Source organism: Taudactylus pleione, unplaced genomic scaffold, assembly GCF_031769625.1.
Source record: "Taudactylus pleione unplaced genomic scaffold, aTauple2 ptg000810l, whole genome shotgun sequence".
In the NCBI taxonomy this organism is placed as follows: domain Eukaryota; kingdom Metazoa; phylum Chordata; class Amphibia; order Anura; family Myobatrachidae; genus Taudactylus; species Taudactylus pleione.
Window position 1 is genome coordinate 1,409,189 of NW_028285212.1, and position 7,114 is coordinate 1,416,302.

A 7,114-nucleotide genomic window follows, 5' to 3' on the forward strand; every position below is an offset into this window, starting at 1 on the left:
GAGATTGTGAAAGCAACACCTATGGGCGCGGCGGTAAAGTGGGCGTGTACTGCTACATCTGAGAGGCGTGTCATAAACTTAACTTTCATCCAAATGTAAATGAGCCTCAAAGTAGTCAGTAAGATCTACTTCTTGCATGTAGCCATAGGGATCATAACCCATCCAGGCAAATTATACTAAAGATCCCATTTGAATTTATAGATCTCTGGGTTTTTTTTTTTACATAACAGCTTCATAATGGGGGTAAGGTGCAATTAAATTAGGGAGACTCTTCAGGGAGTCAGGGAGACTATGTCAGGGAGTCTCCCTGACAATCAGGGAAAGTTGGCAAGTATGCGCTAGGCAAAGCCATCTTGAGACGTAGTTACAATATACCCTTTAATGGGGGATGGCCCCATGTACATGTGACCTGATCTCCTTGCCAGAAGCATCACGCTGCTAGTGAGGGGAAGAAAGCCATCTCTTATGGAACGGTAAGTTTCACTGGCCCAATATAATGTTTATAAATAGACCCCATAGAAACAAGACGATAGGGTTTGCATTCTGGCCGTTGTTCACTGCCAACCCCATTACCACAGAGTCATATTTAGGGATTCATTTGTGATCACTTTTTATCTAATTTAACCAATGTAAACTTATATATAGTAATAATACATTACATATCTCCTGGCAATAACATAATTAGTCAGTTTCACAGAGAGTTATTGAGGGAAAATAATTTGTTTCTGTAGTTAATGACAATATAGACTAAGGTCACTTGCGATTGTTCCCGCATTGCGCACTATATTGCCGGTACTATACGTCTGCAGTTGCCAGTATGCAGAATCAGTAGCGGCTCTAGGCACGGGCAAGCCGTGCCATCGCCCGGAGCGCCATTGTATCCGGCGGGCGCAAGAAACGCCCACCCTCTCTCCCGGTGCTATAGTGACTATGTAACTTCAGGGGGAGGGAGCGGAAGAGGGAAGGAGCGGCAACGCAGGACAGCACTGGGCGCAGCAAAGCCTAGCGCCGGCCCTGTGCAGAATTATACGTAACTCTGCAGCAGGACTGACCCTACCCATACGCCTGGCTTCATAGCTGTCATCAGTATCTGTGCACACTTGCACAAGCCTCATGCTTGGTCCATAAGATCCATATAAAAAAGGCATAATTACAATTCAGTACAACTGTGTATAGCTCGCAATTGCATTGAATCGCTCTCCGTCAACATTTGACTACTTGAGAGCACCCCATTACAGCCCTTAGTTACTTCCTGTAAGTGGAGCTGCACCTGAGATTCGTACTGCCAGGGGCACCGAGAGGGGGGGGGGCTCCGAAAGGAGCAGTGAAAAGATTTACTGCTCTGAAAAATTTTGTATCAGCAGTCACCGCGTCGGAGCAATGATAAATTGCTCTGGATTTCGCTGCAAGTTAGAATTTTAGTTATCGGGATTCGATAATTAACATCATGAATAGGCCCCATAGACCACTTAGACTTAGAACTCCATTTAAGAATGAGCCATAACCCATTTTGTACTCACTAAAGGGATCATGTCCTCTATTGAGCATTTAGCAGACAGCCTAGCCTACCACTGTTTGTGACTGCTGGGTCTATGTACTAAGCCTTGGAGAGAGATAAAGTGGACAGAAATAAGTACCAAAGAATCAGTTCTTACCTGTCACTTTTCAAACACAGCCTGCAAAATGACAGTTAGGATCTGATTGGTTGGTACTTTATCACCGTCCACTTTATCTCTCTCCAAGGCTTAGTACATAAACCTCTGTATCGCTTATGTCATCTTAAGTGGTATGGTCCCCATTTCCGGCAATGGGGACCCAGCAAGAGCTGGAAGACTTTGCTGTGTTTCCGCGCGGTTGAAGCAGTGGCCAAGCCCGTTGCTGGCAGAGGGCACATATGAGGATGAGGACTCTGCTGGACAGGTAAGTAATGTTAAACACCGGGGACATATTCAGAGTCACTGTGATACTAAGCAAAATATGTTGCCAGTATTTAAAATCGTTGTTAAATGGAGCCCTATGCTTGCCTCCACATAGCAGCAGCGAGAAGTGTCATTCCTCCTCCATGATTGGCCAGGAGTAGCCTGGGTAATCAGTATGCTCCCCACCCTCCTCTCGGCGCCCCTGTACACCAATAGCAAAGCAAAGCGATGGTTCTGGAAAAATAATTACAGTAACTCATTAGTGTGCCATATGACGTTTGTCGTTTTTATGAGTATTATAAATTCTATTTTTTTTTCTGTACAGATTTACAGTAATAATTTTATGCCTTCTACTACGTCAATAACTTCCTATTGTTGCGTTATGATTTGGTGTAGATTTTTATGCCTAGGGTTATTTATTAGGAAGAAGACTTTTATGAAAGAAGGGTGAAGAACCCCGATGTTGGTTCTCTTACTAATATAAAAACTCTAACTTCACCTCTGGGTGAAGTTATTGCAGCTTTGTTATCCTTTGAAACAGATTGTTCTAATCCTCTGTAGATAAAGGGAAACAATTCTGGAGGTCATCTTTCACTATGCGTTAGGTTATAATGCCCTCGGTCATCTTCTAAATATTTAAGTCGTTTAAAATTCTATGGAAAACTCGTACTTTCCCAGGGTGGTAAATCACGCCTACTCAGCACAGCACAAATACATGACAATCCACCTCCCTTCTTACATTATGACAGATTTATCGCTTGTTCGGATAAGACCACACTAAACTTAGATTAATTCCATGTATAAAGGGGATCTGAAATGTGTAATTTCAAGGACCATGCCTTAACCCTTTATTGAGAGTTACCCAACTAGGGGTAACAGTCTGTAATCTATTCACGTACTATAAATGTATTATCTTCTAATGGTCTGCAATTGTTCTTGAAATGTTTGTCTGTATCTGTGTAATTGTGCTATACATAGTTTGTGAATATAACTATATACATCTATAACGGTAAATAAAATAAAATACTTTTTGCAAATAACTTTATAAATCCCTGTTTATTTTCTGCCAACAATGAGATGGGACATCTCAAAGAGGAAATTTTGGCTTCGCAATAGCAGTCGCACTACCACTTAGACCCCTAAGTGGCACAACATTGTAGTGTGACTAAGGGGTCTATTTACTAACCCTTCGATGGTTATAAAGAACCAGCCAATCTGCTCCTAACTGTCATGTCACAGGCTTTGTTTGAAAAATGACAGGAGACGAATGGTTGGTCCCTTATCTCCATTCGCTTTATTTCGATTCAAGGCTTAGTAAATAGACCCCTTAGTTAGTGCTACACTAAGTTAGCGCGGCTGATTCTGAGTCAGACTGACCTCTATACACGGACGCAAAGGCAAGTTTTAGCATAACGCATGCTCAGCAGCAGATTTTCTTTGTCCTATTCTGTGGCCAGATCTATGTTTCTGTGAAATTTGGCATTTCAGGAAGGGAGCTGTATCTAAAGCTCTGTGTGATTCTGTGTCGTGCGTAAGGGCAAAGGAAGACTGTTTCTGACCGATCTCAGGTGCAAGTGGCGATAATAATTATGGTTGCGGCAGTTGGCGTAAAATCAATGTGCGGTGTGGCTTTCTGCTTGCAGACCCACAGATCCTCGCATTAGCTCAACTGAATCTTGCATTAGCATAAGGTAGCCAATCTGCCCGCAACTACAGTCACTTTGCATCCGAATCAGTCCCAGTATGTACATTTGACTAACTCAGTGACTCCATTATCAGAAGTCCCATGGGCTGTGTATCGCAGCCATTTTTCTTTGAACTCTACCATTTCTGCAATTCAAAAGAGAGGTGTAATCATGAGGACCAATCGAAAGGCAGAATCAAATGACTGCAGATCCTGGTTGGTCTTTCAGTCGGTGCTATGAGAAGAACCATAGAGCCCCAGGAAAAAACAGCTGCACAGAGCAGGCACCGGTGCTCCTGCTAGTGCAATCACTTTAATAAAATGTATATACAGTAGTTGGTGCTAGTGCAGCTTGGAAATGGAATTCTGAGACTGGGACCTTGTAGCTCTGCAGAATTTAATATAATTAGCAATTTCTAACTCACTTCCCTGGTGACTCTTATGTATGTTCTCTGTGGATATTTTGGCAGCCTTGTATCCAATCCTACAATGGTCAATAGGTTCATGCAGCAAATTGAAGGGTAAATGTGGCAGTAATGACAGGAGTCCAAAAATCCCTTGCTTCTGGCCCCAGTGTTTGGGCATAAAGGGCACTCCGTCTGTAGAAAAAGGCCTCCAGACTGCACCCCTGTGAGTTAAGGTGCCCATCGTTTAGAAATGTGCAAATCGTGCAGCTTCCAGGAACGATAATGATCCGATGCGCAGTTCCGCAAGTCGCTTGTCGTATATTCAGGTCTTTCCCACTGCAGGCATTAGGCCAATGCAAAAGAGTTCCAAAGGGAGGAATCTGGGTGGGGTGGGTCCATGATAACATGATTCACAGGGCAGGTGGGCCGGGGTATGATGATGTAATCAACTGCACAACAACCCCCAGACCTCCCATCCAGAACAACTCCTCTCTGGATCCCCAGAGGTCATAACAATTCAGATTATCATGCATCATGTGTCAAAGCACATTTATAAGGAATCAGTTTTGAACCTATTTCACAATATAAATATACATGCATGAGACGTTTAGAAGTATCACCACCTTATTTTTGTAGCAAAATAAATCCACCTTAAAATCACATTAGTTGCTGAGTTTTCCAACTGCTGTATGTTTCCAATTTTATGATGGATTTGTCACGGAAATGCTAGAAATATATTTTCATATTTGGACGCTGTGGATTGTCACATATGTATAATAATTGGATTATTGGCTGTAGAAAAGCTGGGCTTCGCCTTCTACTGTTAGATGAAGATACTGAAAAGCCATTCAGCAGCCTAAAGTTGATTTACGATCTAATAAACTTTAACACAAGTGGTCTTATATAAAATAGCTCCTAATAACATACAGACAAATGTTGAAAGATCAAACAACAAAGCATAGTTTGTTCTGCTTGCTGTAAAATCATTGGTCATAGCGGAATGTACTAATCTATACAGAGCTGGCACGGTGTTAGGTATCATACAGTAATCTTACTTAGGGGTCTAATCAATTTGCTGTGAGGTTCGATAGTAAAACTGCAGTTATGTTTCTGCATGCAAATACAGCAATTACGGTATGAAAAAAATGACAATATTAATATTATTGCAATTTATTTCATTACCGTAATTGTGGTATGTATGTGCAGAAACATAGCTGCAATTTTAATACAGAAGCTCATTGATTAATTAGTTACCTGAGTTTTGTGCATCACACTTCTGCACCTCCCTTGGACATGCGCCATAGGGGGTTCCAGGACTTTTTGCACATGCACAATAGTAAATGATCAGTCATCTGTGCAATACCGAGTCCACCTCTGAATTATGCCCTTTGTAACTGACAGGGATGACGAGATGGTGGGGGGTTGTACAATGTACCCTGGCCCGGTCTTTCTTCCAAGGAGGAGTAGACACACTACTAGATGATGTAGCCACGTCCCTTTTGATGACACAAATATACAGCATGTATATTTGTATGTATTGTATAGGGTATCCCAGTATTTAAAATTAGTACCCGGAGACTCCCAGAGGCGCGACCTCCGACCTGCACTACTGCATGAGTGACTCCCAACCGCGTCTTTCTCCTACGGTGTCTGGCATAGTGCCCCTGAGCGTATCCCCAAATAACGGAAACTGACTACACTATACAGACCCCAATATCCACTGTGCCATCACCGCTGGGCATATTATAAAAATCCCACTATCTGTGGCGGCTCCTGAGGTGGGGCTGTAGCGCAGTTAAAAATTCAAATAGAGCCACACCAACTGCCACCCCATACACTGCCAGGTTGGACGCACTGGCAGTTGGTGTGTTTCCCCTGTTTGGACTGTGCTGCAGCCTCACCCCTGGGGCCGCCACTGCCCACTACTACCACTGCATCTAGGCACCAGGCTGTTCTAACAGGCACACTACAGTGTATGCTTCAGACTGCAATGGTGATATCTCTGCAACCTGTACCTGCTGCATTACTGTTAACCCTGTGTTGACTTATACCTGCTTCTATTTGATTAATATACTATCACCTGGACAATTTGATTTACCCTATGGAATAACTTCCATCGCACACCGCTGCCACCTACCGTCATAGCATCTGCTAACAAAAACATGGTGTGGCCATGCCCCCAGAATTCTCTGATGCCGTCCCCGATAACAAACCAACTATGGTGACGTCTGATGCTTGTACATGGTCTTTTAAAAGAATATCCCCTATTTATACTTAAAAGCTAATGCTACTCTATAATAATCCATAAATAATTAAGAGGTATGTAAAAGAATCCCACTGACTGCCCATTTAAAATGCTTAGAGATCAAGATACACCAGGTTAAAGCAGATAATGGTTACTAACATTGTACGATCTATGGAACTATAATGTGCCCATTAACATTTTAAAATTACAGCTGCTTATTATAATGTTCATCTGGTAAACAGATGTAATTTATAGGTGGATAACATATTATCTCTGAAACACTTAGACCTACTAGTCTATACTTCTTGTGTCATAAGGTTCACGGTAAATTTAACTCATACGTACAAAAAGCAAATTCAGTCATGCTTTTATATATACAGGTTGAGTCTCCAATATCCAAAATGCTTGGGGCCAGGGGTATTTTGGATATCGGAATATTCCGTATTTTGGAATATTTGCATAAAATAATGAAATATCTTGGGAATGGGCCCCAAATCTAATCACAGATTGCATTTATGTATTATATATACCTTATACACACAGCCTGCAGGTCATTTTATACAATATTCTCAATAATTTTGTGGCTCAAACGAAGTTTGTGTACATACTGTACCATCATAAAGCAAAGATTTCACTATCTCAGTCATGCTAAAAATATTCCGTATTTCGGAATATTCCATATTTCGGAGTATTTGGAAATGGGAGACTCAACCTGTATATATATAGAGAGAGAGAGAGAGAGAGAGAGAGAGAGAAGAGAGCAGAGGGGGTGGGGGGGATGCCATGATGCCAATAACGACCAGCGGGAGAGCGCATCGCTGGTCGTTGCCGACATATGCACTGCACGATTAATAAACGA